Source organism: Hyaena hyaena, unplaced genomic scaffold, assembly GCF_003009895.1.
Source record: "Hyaena hyaena isolate Hyena2069 unplaced genomic scaffold, ASM300989v1 scaffold_231, whole genome shotgun sequence".
Taxonomy (NCBI): domain Eukaryota; kingdom Metazoa; phylum Chordata; class Mammalia; order Carnivora; family Hyaenidae; genus Hyaena; species Hyaena hyaena.
Genome location: NW_024080862.1, coordinates 2,277,134 through 2,294,220, shown reverse-complemented (window position 1 = coordinate 2,294,220; position 17,087 = coordinate 2,277,134). Strand labels below are relative to the sequence as shown.

At 48.3% G+C, this 17,087-nt stretch overlaps 1 protein-coding gene across 2 annotated transcripts in view; it reads left to right on the top strand.

Annotated features, from left to right (window-relative positions):
* The first annotated feature begins 188 nt into the window (after positions 1-188).
* Positions 189-17,087, top strand: part of CHDH (choline dehydrogenase) — a 37,193-nt gene continuing 20,294 nt past the window's right edge. For both annotated transcript variants that reach the window (XM_039243608.1, XM_039243607.1), the window contains exon 1: positions 189-329. The gene's annotated coding sequence lies outside the window, so the exon portion shown is untranslated. The remainder of the gene's footprint in view (positions 330-17,087) is intronic.

Below are 17,087 nucleotides of genomic sequence, written 5' to 3'. Positions count from 1 at the left end.
TTGGGTGGGGAACCCGGGAGCGCCGGGGCGCGCCTGCCGGGGCTCGCGGGGATGGGCCGGGTCCCAGAGCCTCCGGGCGCCTGGTGGGCAGAGCACCGGCGGCCGCGGCGCGCTGCGGACCCCGGGCACACGTGCGAGCAGTGAGCCAAGTTCAGGGCTGCACACGCGCGCTCGGGCCAGCCCGCAGCCCCGGGCCGAACCGCCCGCTCGCGGTTCCCCTCCAGGCCGCTGAGAGCGCGCGGTGCGCGGGCGCCGCCAGTTAAAGGGTAGCGGGGCGAGCGCCCGGACGCCGCCGCTCCGCCGCAGCTCCCCGGTCCCAGCTGCCAAGGGTGAGTAGCGGGGGACGCGCCCCGACCCGCATCGTCCCGGCCGCAGACCCGGAGCCCCGGGTGGCCTCGGGCCGGGGGTTGTTGAGTCGGGAGGACCCGGGCTGGACGCTGAGGCTGGAGCCCCACCTTCCGCCTCGGCGCGCCCCCCTACCCCCCAAGACAAAAGGGTGGGACGCTGGCAGCCGTAGCCTCGCTGAGTTCTTCGCGGGAGCCAGTTGTTTCGAGGAACTAAGTTGTGTGTTGTTAGAGTAATGGAAGTCCTCCCTCCCCACCGGGTTCCCTTGGTATGTTTACTGCCGCAAAGTGAGGTCTGAAAGTAACACTTGGATCTCCGAAGGCGGAAGCATTGGACGCTGTACGGATTTCGCTGTGCTCTGGTGTCACGCTCCGCCTTAAATGCAAATCCTGGGCCCTGGGTCCCGGCTGCGCTCCGCTTTTACAAGCCCTCCCTGATAATTCTGACGCCTGAGCCTGGCATAGTGATTTGAAGACGGTTAGCAAAAATTAGTGGGGCCAACAGCGGATCACAGAGCTTAGATCTGGGCTGCTGCAAAGGACCAGGTTAGGTTGACTGATCAAGGCCACTTAAACTTGCAGGCCAAGTTAGCGCCATTCTACAGATGAAGAGACTAAGGCCTAAAGAGGGCCCTGAAACTTATGGAGGGAATTAATAGCTGGTGAGAGGTTGACTTAATGAAGCAGCTGGTTTTGCTGAGGCCCTACTGTATGCCAGGCCTGGCTCACTTGCCGGGTTCAGATTTGGACCTACGTGGACTGGAGCTAAATCTCAAGGTCACCTAGAGCTCTGGCATGCGTACATGTGGGGCTTCAGGTGACGTTTCCAAAGGATTGGTTTGGTTTCTGACCAAGGAGAATGGCTGAAGGGAGGTTCTTGCCTCATCACTGCCTGGGGCTGGGTCACCCTGGGCCCGTTACTCAACCTCTCTGAGTTGCTTTGAGCTGTGTGGTCCTTGAGACCGATTCCAGCCCTTATAGTTGTCGGTCTTCCCAGCAAACACCTGCAGGGTGCCAGTACTGGGGTGCAAAGGTGAATGACACACAGGTACTGGCTGATGGGCGCTCTCAGACTGGGGATGAATGTGGTGAGTGCATGTTCAAGGGCACATCTACCCGCCCTGCTGTGAAATTGCAGTTGGAGACAGCCCTATAGGCCAGGGGGAGATCGTGAACTTTGTTCTGGGGTGCCAAGGAACAACAGCTGAGGTTTAGGTGGTGGTCAGTTTAAGCTTTAGAAAGGCCACCTGGATGGCTCTGAGGGATAGTTGGGGGGAGGGGCAGCCCCTGTGAGACCAGCAAGAAGGTAGCTGCTAACCAGTGTGCATTCCCTCACTGAACAGGTGAGTCCCTGTTGTGGGCCAGGCTCAAGCTATGCTGGTTTTACAGCTGTGTGTTGGGACCATGAGTGCAAGGGTTTCGGGGACAAGCAGGGATGTGGAGGTGAGGCCCCAGGGATGAGGGAGCAGCCCCGAGGGACCAAATGGGGCAGAGAGGTCAGGGTATGTCACTGGCATTCAGGGGTGGCTTTGACAAGAGGGAATGAGACGCACATGGGAGGAGATGCAGAGATGGGAGTGGGGTGGGGGTGGTTTTAAGAAAAGGAGAGTCGGAGGTTCTTTGTCCAGGGGCGGGAGGTGAGTGTGGTGTGGAGGTCACTGAGCATGTGGTAGCAGGGGTGGAAGGAGGGACCCTGGGCAGCGTGGGGTGTGGGGGCACAGCGCTGACACCGCCCTGGCCCTCTGGGGCTCCGGGATGGTGATGATGCCCGTGAAGGGATCTGCAGACAGGACTGCGGGCTGGGGCGTGGAGGGGAGGGCCTTGCGGCCATGGCTGGTATTCTCTGTAGGCCAGCAAGCTATGCCTGCTTGCCTTCTGGGGGGTAGAGGGGTCCACACTGGCTTGGAAGGTCATTCCAAAATGTGTCCGTCATGAGACGTCCTTGTTGATCAGGCATGCAGCCTTCGAGGGGCCTGCTGGAAGGGACACCATTTGTTCAAGTACCTAAGCCCAATAATTTTGTGGCTTTATAAGCTGGAGGCAGGGCCACTAAGCGTCCAGCAATCTCAGCTTCCTCTCTCTCTCTCTGTCACCTAGGGCATGTCGCTGCCCTTCTCAGGGCCTCTGTTTCCTTTTTTGTAAAATGGGGCAGATGAGATCATGAAGTGGCCCAGTGAGGTGACTTGAGCCTGAGGGAAGCAGCCTTTGAAGATACTCAAACCTTCCCCCTGCAGTCCTGAACTCCGCCAGGTCTGGGTTTCTCAGAGGGCCACCGCACAGTGCGCCTTCACTCCTGCAGTGTGCCTTCATGTCCTGGTATTTAAGAGAAACTGTTAAATGCTTGAATGAACCAGTTATGGGCACCTTTCCCCAAGGTGGTATTCACACCTGCCTACGCAGGAGAGCTGCTTTGGGCTTCCTCTTCTTTCTCCTCTGGTGGAGGGAGGTCTGGCCTCTGCCGGAGCCCAGAAGACCCGCCCCTTCTCGTCCCCGTGACACCTGACCCCAGACTCCCTGGAACAGGTTCTGTACCACCACTGGCCGTTGAGGCACCAGGATTTGCCTGGCTGTGCTACTCATCAGCTGCTGGCCTTGGGCGAAGCTCTCAGAGTGTGAGAGCCTCAGTTTACCTACCTGTAACGGGGCTGACATCAGCTCTGCTGGTCTGGCAGGGCTATCAGGAGACTGCAGAGAGAGGAAGAGAGTTGAAGGATTTCAAGGTGTGGTGTCAATTTAGGGCCAGGGAAGTCAGGATGACCAAAAAAAATTAATACCTCTATGACTCACATAAGGAAATTCGTTTGGATCCAAGTGTAATGACACTCTCGGGTTCTATATCCTTTATCAGGCCTCTGTCTCTCTGCTTGGTCCATCCCGGGGAGAACAAGGCCATTGAGGTTGTTGACATTTCCCCTGGGCCCTGCCTCCACCCAGGTGGAATTTTCCACTTTGCTCCTTTTGCAAATATTAATCAAGGCCCCGGCCAGTCAACAGTGGACTCATTGTCTCATGAAGAGCAAGCTGTTTCTGGCTGCTTCCCAGAGGCTCTGCGGCCCACCCGAGCTGGGGCATGGGGCTAGTGGGAGCGCCTCCGTCCCTTCACCCCGTGTGCTGCTCCAGCTGGTTGGGCTCTGCGGGGTCAAGGGTAATGCCTGCTTTGAGCCAGGATGTGACGCCTTGCAGAGGGCCCGCACTCCGCTGTTCCCAGCAGGGCCACAGGACTGCTGTTGTCTGCTCTCGGTGCAGCGGGGCCGGACTGGGCCTGCCGTGAACTCCACGTTAGTATGACTTCTGCGTGTTCTGGGACAAAGCCCTGTGAAGTCACAGCCCACGTGCACTTACATTGGTGTTACATGTGTTGTCACACTAGGACCTCAGAGCAAGTCTGAACACAGAGGGACAGGGACCACTGTTCTCCCAGAGCCCCCTCTGTGCATGGGGTGGTGAAGTAGGCCCCCCAGGGCTGGAGGGAGCATTCCTGGAGGTGTCGGGCACACACAGGTGCGTTGGTGATCTAGTTTTTGATCAGTGATACTTTAGTTAGTCTATTATCAGTAATACTGTTTTTGGCCGTGGTTGCACTTGATGGAGGAGGAAACAGGGTGAGTGAGGCTATGCAGTGAGTGGGATGGGGACAGGGCCCAGGCCACACTGGGAATGTGACAAAATCGCCAAGTGCTTCGGCTTTGCACTTCATTCTTCAAAGGGTGTTTTTGGCTCTGACTTCCTTTTGTTCTCCTATCAAACCTACAAAAGAGATGGCTTCTGTTCCCATTTTATGGATGAGGAAACTGAGGCCCAGAGGTGTTAAATAAACCACGAGTGGTGATAGCACTGGGGCTGCAACCCAAGGATCTTGACCACCAACGCCCTTTACTTTTTATTTTTTTTAAAATGATTTTTTTAACTTTTATTTTGAGAGAGAGAAAGACAGAGTGCAAGCCAGGGGAAGGGCAGAGAGAGAGGGAGACATAGAATCCAAAGCAGGTTCGAGTCCCCTAGAGCTGTTGGCACAGAGCCAGATGCTAACAAACTCACGAAGGGTGGGATCATGACCTGAGCCGAAGTCAAAGTCGGCTGCTAACCGTCTAGCTCCTCCCCTTCACTTTTTAAAGCCATTGTCTTTTTTTTTTTTTAATGTTTTATTTATTTGAGAGAGAGAGAGCATGAGCAGGAGAGGGTCAGAGAGAGAGGGAGACACAGAATCTGAAACACACTCCAGGCTCTGAGCTGTCAGCACAGAGCCACATGTGGGGCTCGAACCCATGAACCGTGAGATCATGACCTGAGCCGAAGTCAGATGCTTAACCGACTGAACCACCCAGGCGCCCCTTAAAGCCTTTGTCTTAAGGATGACACCTAGCAGACCAAGTCACTGTGTGACATTGCTGTAAAAGTTTCTCAGCTCTGACTTTTTTCTCTTTCACAGACAATCCACAACAGTGTGTGGGCTGACCCTGGTGGCCCTGAATCCTGTCATATCCGGGTGTGAGGTGGGTGTTTTTTTTTTTTTTAATGTTTATTTGTTTTTGAGAGAAAGAGCGCACGTGCGCACGAGAGCATGTGTGCGTGTGAGCCAGGGGAGGGGGGCAGAGAGAGGGAGACAGAAGATCCAAATGGGTTCTGTCATCGCCCAGCCTGCCCACCTGAGGCTTGAGCTCATGAATGGTAAGATCATGACTTGCACCAAAGTCCCAGGCACCTGAGGTAGGTGTTTTTTAACTGAGACTTGAAAACTGTTAGGGGTGCACAGAGCGTTTAAGCATTTGCAGTGGAAATACTTGGAATCCTCCAGCCTAGCCCTGGCCCCATACCTGGGGGTGGGGTGGTTTCTAGGCCACCCTCCTTTCTTTACCTCACTCCTTTGGTAAGGATATTAGAGACTTAAAACAGACAACAACAACAGCACTCTTTTCTTTATGGAAAGTTTGCAACAGAATTAGCCAGGAGCCTTTGTCAAGCCCCATATGCCCATCACAAAGCGGCTGTGATCCCATTTCATCCACCCCTCTAATGACACTGGGGTTGTTTTAAACCAATTCCCAAATAGCGTATTTTTTTCTCTCAATTTTTAGTATGTATTTTTTTTTTTACATTCATTTATTTTTGAGAGGCAGAGCGAGACAGAACGTGAGTGGGGAGGGGCAGATAGAGGGAGATACAGAATCTGAAGCAGGCTCCAGGCTCTGAGCTAGCTGTCAGCACAGAGCCTGATGTGGAGCTCAAACCCATGAACTGTGAGACATGACCCGAGCTGAAGTAGGACACTTAACTGACTGAGCCACCAAGGCGCCCCTACTATGTATTTCTGAGAGAGTTCTTTTAAACAATGTAACCACAGGGCCATTGTCCATCTGATAAGCAGTGACATCCTTAGCATCCTCAAAAATCTAGCCAGTGTTCACATTGCCAGGATCTATGGAAGATCCATTCATTATTCTATAGCTTTTCCTCCATCGTTCTCTGTCTTGTGTATTTTTCACTTGAATCTGTAGTGAGAAATCTGTGGAGCTCCCTTTAACCCTGGGCTCTGTTGATGGGCTCTCTGGATGTCCTTTCCTATGCTCCTCTGACTTTCCTCTGAATTGGTGGATCTGAGCAGATTTGAGTTTGAATTTTTCTGCGAGGGTATTTTGTAGGTGTGGTGTCTCTCCCAATCAGATGGAGGCCCCGCCCCCAAATGTGGGGTGATGATTGGGTGGAAGCCGGAGGAGGCTCGGGCTTCACCTGACTCCGAGCAAAGGTGACACAAGTTTATTCAATACCCCACAAGGAAGCCACAGGGCAAGACAGCAAAGGAGGGACTGTCTGCCAGGAGGGGGAGGGTGGAGGCTCTTTAAAAGGGGGAAGAGAGGAGGTATGGCGACAGATGGAATTTTCTCTTGTTTTGGTAACTGCCTGGTTGTAAATAGCCCTTTGGTGAATTAGGGCCTATGGATATGTTGAGGTGGGTCACCTTATGGGCCTGTCTGTATTCAGCCAGCGCGTTACTCTGGCCCTTTCCACATTCCATGGCCCAGTTGCCCCAAAGTGGCCTCTGCAGCAGGCAGTGTCGTGTTCTCCCGTTCAGACTGCTCCCTGGACCCGAAGGAGCTGTTAGTCGTCCTGTTTCCTTTGCATGGAAAGGTGAGGCCTTTGGTGAGGCCCAGGCTGACCGTCAGCTGCTGTATGGGGAGCACATCATAGGGTGGTGAGGAGAGGGGTCCTGGTAGCACAGACGCCTTGAGGAGCCATCAGGAAGGTCCTAGGGGGACATGATGGAGCCTGATCCAGGTGGGTGTCTTTGGGGTGGACAGACTCAGCAATGCTGGCCGCGGCCCCTGTAAGAGAAGTCACTGGCCCTCTGTGCCTCAGTTGCCATGTCTGGCTCCTCTCCTGAAGTGAACATATTTTTATTTAATATTTTTTAAATTTATTTTTTTATTATTTGATATTAAAATTATTTAAATTTTAATTTATATTTTTGAGAGAGAGGGAGCATGAACTGGGGAGGGGCAGAGAGCCACAGAATCTGAAGCGGGCTAGGCTACACAGCAGGTCCTGGCAGAGCTGGGGACAAAAGCCTGGCCTCTGGTCCTGGTGTGGCCTCGGGCATGGGGGCTCCCCTGGGGGGCTCTCTCGCAGCCTTTGGCAGCTCCCAACCAGCCTGCCACAGCCGCTGCACCAGGGGGTCCCTGGCCACCTAGGCCGCCCCGGGGGCCTCTTTAAAGCAACAAATGATGAGCCATTAGAAGAGGTGAGAAGAAAATTTCTGATTTATTCATCGTGCACCAGTATATGGCAGATGAGATTTCTAGGAAGAAGAACTTGACCTTTGGAAAAAGTTATAATTTTCTTCTTGTTACAATTTTTACAAAATTGAGTTATGACATACCCGGAATAAAGTGTACTGGTGATGAATTTTGATCTGTGTATCACCCAGGGGAGCACCCCCACGTCAGGACCCAGAACATTCCGTGAGCCCTTCTGTCCACCCTGGCACAGATGCATGAGTTCAGTGGCCGTGTTTCATACTGCCCAGGTTCCGGAGTTGTAGGCTGCAGGCAGGCCCATCCTGCATTGGCCTGGTCTGGCCAACCAGCATTTCCAGAATGCAGCCTCAGGCCAGTCTTGCAGGGGGCGAGGCTGCAGAGCCCTTGGCTCGGGGATGGGCCTTGGACAGCTCATCTCACTCTTAGTTTGTTGAGGTCCCAGTAAGTGTGGTACAAAGAGAAGTCCCAGATGGATGTGGCCAGTGGCCCAGGAAGGTTTCCTAGAGGAAGTAATGGCTGAGTGGGGACTGAGGGAAGGCAAAGAGTGGCCCAGGTGAAAGGATGGGGTGAGGTCACATATCTGGGAAGAGGCGTATCACACACAGAGGCCCTGGGTGGAAGGAAGGGAGGGTGGTCATGCACCTGGACTGGAACCCAGACGGCAAGGCTCATGGTGGGGTGGAAGGCGACAGAGTGGGCAGGGGCAGACTAGGCAGGGCTCCTGGGGCAAGAGGAAGCACATTCCGCCACGTTGGGAAGGGTGGACGGCCTGGGTTAGGGGTGGCAGTGAGGGTCCCAGGGGAGGAGGCAGCTCCCCAGGGTTATTCACTAGACCTTCACCTCCCAGCCAGGTCTCATCTCTGACCAAGATTCCTACCCTGGGCCACGACCCTGCACTCACCTCAGCCTGCCACAGGGCTGGGCAGTTAGATGGTTGTGCCATTGGGAAGGCTTTGCCAAGCTGCAGGAAAGCCGATCCTTCACCACTTCTTGGCCTCCAGAGCCCTAGTGTGGGCACATGGTGCCTTGCACCCTTTTCATGTTCTGACCATGACTTTTTGGCTCCGATGATGTGGTTTTGTTGTTCAGGCCTGTGGTGGGGTGGGTTCTGGCCTCCAGCTTGAAACGGGGTAGGGACCCCATCCCTCAGGCTTGTTTCTGTTTCTGTAACATGAGATTGATGATGATGATGATGATGATGATGATGATGATGATGGAGGGGGAGGAGGAGGAGACCCCCTCCCCATGCTTCACCCCCATCTGTCTCTGGGGGGTTACATGTGCATAGTGATCCATGTGAAGTGCCCTTGTTATCACTAGTGTAACTCTTTGGTTCCATGGCTTAATGGAGCTTCATGGTCAGACGAAGGCAGCTACAGAGCACTGTTCGTTTTGCTCACACAAAGCCCAGCCTAGGAGGTTGAGAACCTCGTTGGAAGTCTTGCAGAGAGAGCAGGTCAAAGCCAGGACTGGAAGGCCAGGTCAAAGGTGGGCGACGCATCCCAAATCCTCTGTTTGAGAATGACGTGCAAACACCCGCCACAGTGGCAAGGATGGCCGCGGCCCCCGCCACACGTTCTGCCGTTCTGTTGGGATTGTCGTCACCGCCCTGGTCCGAGGACACAGAGACAGGTGTGCGAGCCGGTGCCTCCAGGAACAGTGCCAGCCTCTGGGCACCAAGGCCCTCCACGGTCATGAGTAGTTGAGCTTCATGCTCGGGTCTGCTCAAGCTGTGGCTGTAGTGACAAGGCTGCACCACTATTGAAATGGGCTAACAGGTCCTTTCATGTTCACGGGCCCGCTGTTTTCTCTGCACCATCCTCTCTTGGTGGTTCAGTTTTTATCATTGTTTGCCAACATAAACAACCCAGGACAGACCTCTTGTGCTTGTTTTTTGGTAGATGTGAAGCACTCTCATCTGGTTAAATTCCTACAAGTAAGATTGAGGAGACAAAGCGCTGGCACCTATAAAGTCTGGAGGCCCCCATTACCTCCTGGAAAGTGTACATGCCACCAGCTGTTCCCAAAGCAGAATCACCATCATCAGCTTCATCCTGGCTGAGCTTCTTGAAAGGCTGAAGCATGTCGTGTGCCTCAAGCCTGGCTCACACTGCTCGGTCCCTCTCCAGAGTTCTGTCATCTCTTGGGTGACCAGCAAAAATCAGGAGTCTAGTGGCCCAAGGGTCTGGCCCTAGCCCAGTACACTGCACTGGCCCTAAGCCAGAAAGGAAACATACATACACACACAGACACATGTGTGCCTGCCAAGAAATTGTGAGAACCTGTTACAAGTGCTGTTTCAGAAAGTTTTGTCAGCTCTCCGGCTGTGTGACTTTGGAGATGGACTGTGTCCCAAGTGCGGGACCCTCCTGAGATGGCAGGTAGGCATTTTATTCTGGGCACAATTCTTTTGCAACTTGACTCCACCCAAATTACCAAACTTGTTGTGCAATTGGCCACGAGTTCAAAACTACATGGAAATTTGCCGTTATATGAGAAATTCTGACCATGAAATTTGGCAGATTATGCAATACACATCTTCGCCTGCTGATTTCAGAACTGGAAACAAGAATCATTAGTTGCTGCAAAGTGCTGCAGTGACAAAGGCCTCTAGTGATACTTAATAGGGTCATGTGGTCCCTACATTGTTGCCCCTCATTGAATGTCACCTCTGCGCCTGACCCATCTGCTGTGTCCATCGCTGGCATTGGGGGTGGGGGCCTGAACCGACCAAAGCCTTCCCAGACAGAAGTGCCACAGGGACCAGGTGCCCGGCCGGATGGAAGGAGTGGTTCAGTGCGGCTGCCCCAGGAAGATGAGTGTGGCACGAGGGTCTTCTCCCCTGGACTGGGAGCCAGGAAGGGTGGAAGTCTCTGCTTGCCCCTCTCTCTCTTACTCACAACCATAGGAGCGGCCATATGGGGCCCTAGACACAGCCGAGGTGGGTCCAGCCCGCCTTGGATGCATCTCAGGAGCAAGGAAATGTTGCTTTGCGGTAGGAGCCTGCCTGGGGCATGGGCACTAAGCCTTCCTGGAGAGAAGACGAAAGCCCGCCCCACTTCTGGCCGTGCTATGGGTGGAGAGCTGTACCACATGCATCCTGAGAAAGGGGTTCACGTGAGTGGGCAAGTGCGCTGTACTCTTCTGTCTCCATGATTCAGCAAATCCTGGGCTGGTGATTCTTGAGGGCGGGTAGGGAGGCAGAGGCACCTGAGGGACTTTCCCAATTTCAGCAGAGGCAGGGACCAGACAGATAAGCCCCAGTTTAGTCTACCCCTGCCCAGAGGCTGGAGAGATGTGTGCCTTAGTTGAAGGCCAGGCCCAGAACTCTGAAAGCAATTAAAGGCCCCTCCGTGGTGGAGCATGTGGAGGGGGTGTTGAAGGCAGAGCTGTGATAGGAGGGAAGATTGGAGTGGGTCAAGGAGAGTGAGTGACCAGGCATCACCCCAAGACTAAGGGACCTGTCTTCACTTCTCCACAGTAAGCTTGGTGCCTTCTGGTAAAGCCGCCATGTTGCCTCCTAATCTTGTTGACTTTGATTGTCAATTATTTCAGACCTTCACTGGAGCTATACAAACATACTGTGCCTGTCCCCCAGATTAAGAATCAAAACGTGGCAGGTACAAGTGGAAACACCTGGGTAACCCCACTCAGAGGCAGTATCCTGGATTTCTTTATACTTTCCTCAGTCATAGATTTGAGTCACTCAACCTCCAAAGTTGTATTGCCTGTGATATGGGAGGGTTTTTTGCAGTTTTTTTTTTATTATGGCAAAATACACATAACATAAAAATTACCGTATTTAATCATATTTGATTGTACAGTTCGGTGGAATTAAGTACATTCACAGTGTTGTACAGCCATCACTACTCTCCATTTTCAAAACATTCCTTGCCCCACACAGAAGTTCTGTACCCACTAAACAGTACAGGCATGCCTCGTTTTATTGCACTTCACTTTATGGTGCTTTGTAGATCTGTGTTTTTCACAAATGCAAGTTTGTGACAACGCTGCAAGTCTATTGGCACCGTGTTTTCAACAGAATTTGCTCACCTCATGTCTCTGTGTCACATTCTGGTAATTCTTACAGTATTTCAAACTTTATCATTGTGTTATGGTGATCTGTGGTCAGGGATCTTTGATGCTGCTGTGGTAATAGTTCCAGAGTGCCACGAACCATCCCTATATAAAATGGTGAACTGAACTTGTAAATTGTGGGTTCAGACTGCCCCACTGACCTGCCATTCCCTGTCTCCTTGTTTTCCTATTCCCTGAGATAAAACAACATTGAACCAAGGCCTATTAGTAACCCTCAGTGGCCTTCAGGTGTTCAAATGAAAGGAAGAGCCTCACATCTCTCAGTTTAAATCAAAGCTAGAAATGATTAAGCTTAGTGAAGAAGGCATGTTGAAAGCTTGAGTTAAACAGTTAACAGGTTACTCATGAGTCAATCAATTACCCAAGCTGTAAATGCAAAGAAAGTCCTCAAAGGAAATTAAAAGTGCTATCTTAGGGGCACCTAGATGGCTTGGTTGGTTGAGCATCCGACTCTTGATTTCAGCTCCGGTCATGATCCCAGGGTCGTGGCATCGAGCCCTTTGTTGGGTTCCACGCTAACAGCACAGAGGCTGCTTGGGATTCTTTTTCTCTCTTTCTCCCTCCCTCTGCCCCTCTCCCCTGCTCATGTGTGCCCTCTCTCTGAAATAATAAAATTAAAAAAAAATTTTTTTTAAGTGGTACTTCAGTGAACACACCAACAGCAAGAAAGCAAAGCAGCCTTATTTCTGATACAGAGAAAGTTTGAGTGGTCCAGATAGGAGATCGAACCAGCCACAACATTACCTCTAGCCAAAGCCTAATCCAGAGTAAGGCTCTAACTCTCTTCAGTTTTGTGAAGGCTGAGAGAGGTGAGGAAGCTACAGGAGAACAGTTTGAAGCTAGCAGAGGTTGGTTCATGAGGTTTAAGGAAGCTGTTTCCCTAACATAAAAATACAAGGTGAAGTAGCAAGTGCTGATGTAGAAGCCGCTGCAAGTACTCTGGAAGGTCTAGCTAAGACAATTCATGAAGGTGGCTACACTAACCAGATTTTCAGCATAGATATAATAGTCTTCTATTGAAAGAAGATGCCATCTGGGACTTTCATAGCTGGAGAGGAGAAGTCAGTGCCTGGCTTCTAAGCTTCAAAGGACAAGCTGCCTCTTTTTAGGGTGAATGTAGCTGGTGACTTTAAGGTGAAGCTAATGTTCATTTAACATTTTAAAAGTCCTCGGGCCCTGAAGAATTATGCTGAATCTGGGCCGTCTGAGCAGCTCATTCGGTTAAGTGTCCAACTCTTGGTTTCGGCTCAGGTCATGAGCTCATAGTTTTGCGGGTTTGAGCCCCACATTGGGCTCTGCACTGACAGGCAGTGCAGAGCCTGCCTTGGGATTCTCTCTCCTCTCTCTTGGCCCTTCCCCTACTCATGCTGTCTCTGTCTCTCTCAAAGAATTATACTAAATCTCTTCTTTCTGTGCTCTATAAATGAACAGCAAAGCCTGGATGACAGGTTATCTGTTTATCACATGGCTTACTAAATATTTTAAGCCCACTATTGAGACCTAGTGCTTGGAAAGAAAGACTCAAAACATTACTGCTTGTTGACAGAGCACCTGGTCACGCAAGGGTTCTAACGGAGATGAACAAGATGGATGTTGTTTTCCTCCCTGCTAACACAGCATCCATTCTTTAGCCCACGGATCAAGGAGTAATTTCAACTGTCAAGTCTTATTATCTAAGAAACACATTTCATAAGGCTGTAGCTGCTATAGACAGTGATTGCTCTGATGGAACTGTGCCAAGTCCATTGAAAACCTTCTGGAAAAGATTCACTATCTAGATGCCATTAAGAACGTTCATGACTTGATGGAAAGAGGTCAAAATATCAACTTGAACAGGAGTTTGGAAGAAGTTGATTCCAGCCCTCATGAAGGAGTTTGAGGGGTTTGAGACTTCAGTGGAAGAAGTCACTGCAGATGTACTGGAAACAGCAAGAAAACTAGAATCAGAAATGGAGCCTGAAGATAGGACCAAATTGCTGCTATCCCATGATAAAGCTTGAACAGATGAGGAGTTGCTTCTTAGGGATAAACAAACAGAGTGGATTCTTGAGTGGGAATCATTCCAGGTGAAGATGCTGCAAAGATTGTTGAAATGAAAACACATTATAATATCACATAAATTTAGCTGATAAAAGTAGCAGCAGGATTTGAGAAGACTGACTCCCAATTTTGAAAGAAGTTCTGTGGTGGTAAAATGCTATCAAACAGCATCACATGCTACAGAGGAATTGTTTGTGAAAGCAAGAATCACTCATTGCAGCAAGCTTCACTGTTGTCTTCAAGAAATGGCCCCAGCAACCCCAGCCCTCCACAGGCACTGCCCTGATGGGTTAGCTGCTGTCAACATAGCAGGGCCCCATCAGCAAAAAGATTATGACTTGCTGAAAGCTCAGATGATGGCTAGCATTTTTTATTTTTTAAATGTTTATCTATTTTGAGAGAGCACAAGCAGGATAAGGGCAGAGAGAGAGAGAGAGAAGAATCCCAAACAGACTTTCTGCTGTCAGCACAGAGCCTGATGTGGGACTCGATTGCATAAACCAAACCGTGAAATCATGACCTGAGCTGAAATCAAACATCGGACACGTAATTGACTGAGCCACCCAAGCACCCCATGGTTAGGATTTTTTAGTAATAAAATATTCTTAAGCTTTTTTTTTTCCTTAGGCATAATACTAGTGCATACTTAATAGACTATAGTATCACGTAAACATGACTTTTATATGCATTGGGAAAGGAAGACTTTGTTTGACTCACTTTATTGTGATATTTGCTTTATTGCAATGGTCTGGAACCAAATCAGTATCTTGGAGGTATGCCTGTAGTTCCCCATTTCCTCTCTCCCTAGCCCCTGGTCACTTCTAATCTACTTTCTGTCTCTATGAATTTATCACACGTAAGTGGAACCATACAATAATTATCTTTTTGTGGCTGACTTATTTCACTTCACATCCTGTTTTCAAGATTCATCCATGTTGTAGCATGTATTAGAATGTTGTTCCTTTTTGCGGCTGAATAATATTCCATTGTATGTATATACCACATCTTGCTGATTCAGTCATCTGTCGATAGACATTCATGTTGTTTTTACCTTTTTGCTATTTTGGTTTTTTAAAAAATTTTTTAAAAATGTTTTATTTATTTTAGAGAGAGAGAGAGAGAGAGAGACAGCATGAGCGAGGCGGGGGGCGGGGGCGGTGCAGAGAGAGAGGGAGACACAGAATCTGAAGTAGGCTCCAGGCTCTGAGCTAGCTGTCAGCACAGAGTCCGACGCGGGCCTTGAACCCACGAACCATGAGATCATGACCTGAGCTGAAGTCAGTTGCTTAACTGACTGAGCCACCCAGCACCCCATCTTTTTGCTATTTTGAATAATTCTGCTAAAAGTACTGGGGTACAAGTATCTGAGACCTTGCTTTTGGTTCTTTTGGGTACATACCTAGGAGCGGAATTGCTGGATCATATGATAATTCTATATTTAACTTTTTGAGAAACCACCAAACTGTGTTTTGTTTTATTTTGTTTTGTTGCAGTAGCTGTGTCATTTTACATTCCAGCTGACAGTGCACAAGGGTTCCAATTTTCCACATCCTTGTCAACACTTGTTACTTTCCTTTTTTAAAATTTTATTTTAAACATCCTAATGTGTGTGAGGTGGTAACTCATTGTGGCTTTAAGTTGTTTTAGTGATGCTGAGCATCTTTTCATATGGTTATTGGCCATTTGTATATTTTTGGAGAAATGTCTATTTCAGTCCTTTGCTTGTCTATTTTTATTGGGTTGTTTGTTTTTTCCTGTAATTGAGTAGTAGGAGTTTTTTAAAAATATATTCTGGATATGAATCACTTATCAGATATATGATTGGCAAATATTTTCTCCCATTCTGTGGGTTGTCATTCTACCCTCTTGAGGGAGTCCTTTGGTGTGCAAAGTTTTTAATGTTGATGAAATCCAATTTATCTATTGTGTTGCTGCTGCCTGTGCTTTGGGTGTTTATCCAAGAAATCATTACCAAATCCAATGTCCTGAAGATGTTCCTCTATGTTTTAATCTAAGGGTTTTGTAATTTTAGTTCTTACATTTAGGTTTTTGATCTATTTTAATTTTTGTATGTGGCATCAGGTAAGGGTCCAACTTAATGCAAGACCAACCTTTCTCCATGCACGCTGTCAAAAGTCAGTTAACCACTTCTTTTTTTAAATGCTTGTTTATTTTAGAGAGAGAGAGAGACAAAGTGTGAGCAGGGGAGGGGCAGAGAGAGCAAGACACAGAATCCGAAGCAGGTTCCAGACTCTGAACTGTCAGGACAGAGCCTGACATGGGGCTTGCACTCACGAACCATGAGATCGTGACCTGAGCCAAAGTTGGACGCTTAACAGACTGAGCCACCCAGGCACCCCCAGTTAGCCACTTGTGCAGGGGTTTATTTCTAGGCTCTCTATTGGTGTACACGTCTATTCTTATGCCACCACCACCGTGTTTGGATTACTGTAGCTTTGCAGTAAGTATTAAATCAGGAAGTGTGAGTCCTCCAAATTTCTTCTTTTCTAAGATTGTTTTGGCTTTTTGGGGTCTCTTGAGAGATGCCATATGAATTTTAGGAAAGGTTTCTCTGTTTTTGCAAAAAACACTGTTGGGCTTTTGATAGAGATTACACTGAATCTGTAGATTGCTTTGAATAGTATTATCATTTTAACAATAATAAGTCTTCCAGTCTGTGAACGTGGGATTTTTTCCTTTATGTCTTCTTTAATTTTGTTCAGCCATGTTTTGTCATGTCAAATGTTTAAACTCTGTGGCTAAACTTATTTCTAAGTGTTTTATTCTTTTTGATGCTATTATAAATGGAATTGTTTCCTTAATTTCCTTCTTAGATTGTTCATTGTTAGTGTGTGGAAACGTACCTTGTGTTGATTTGATATCCTATAACTTTGCTGATTCTGCTTATCAGCTGTAATAGTTTCTCTGTGTGTAATCTTGAAGGTTTTCTAAATGTAGATCTTATCATCTGCAAACAGATAATTATACTTATTTCTTTAAAGGTTTGATGACTTTTATTTTCTTGTCTAATTGCTCTGGCTAGAACTTTCAGTACTATGTTGATTAGAAGTGGCAAAAGTGGGCATCCTTATTTCTGATCTCAGGGGAAAGATTTTAGGTTTTTACCACTGAGCATGAAGTTGAGGGTTTTTCATATATGGCCTTTGTCATGTTAAGGAACTTCTATTCCTAGTTTACTCACTTATTTTTTATCATGAAAATGTTAAATTTTGTCAAATGTTTTTTCTGCATCAATGATTATATGGTTTTTTTCCTTCATTTTATTAGTGTGGTTTATTATACTGATTGATTTTCATACATTGAACCATCCTTGCATTCTTGGAATAAATTCCACGTGGTCACGATGCATAATCTTCTTTAATATAATAAAAAATTCACTTTGCTTATATTTTGCTGATAATTTCTGCATCAATATTCATAAGATACATTGGTCTGTAAGTTTTCTTGTTAGCGTCTGTCTTGACTTTGGTATCTAGGTAATGCCATCCTCATATAATGAATTAGGAAATTTTCTCTCCTCTTCATGTTTTTGGAATAATTTGAGAACTATTGATGTTACTTTTTTTAAACATTTGGTAGAATTCATGAGTGAAGCCATCTTGTCCAGGGCTTTTCTTTGTTTGGAGGTTTTTGATTACGGATCCTATCTCCTTGGTAGTTATAGATTTATTCATATTTTCTGTTTCTTCATAATTCAGTTTTGATAGATGGTCTTTTTCTTGGAATTTGTTGGGAAGTTCATCTAGGTTATTCAATTTGTTGATATACAGTTATTCACAGTGCTTTCTTATACTCCTTTTTATTTCTGTAAAATCAGTTGTGATGCCCCCAC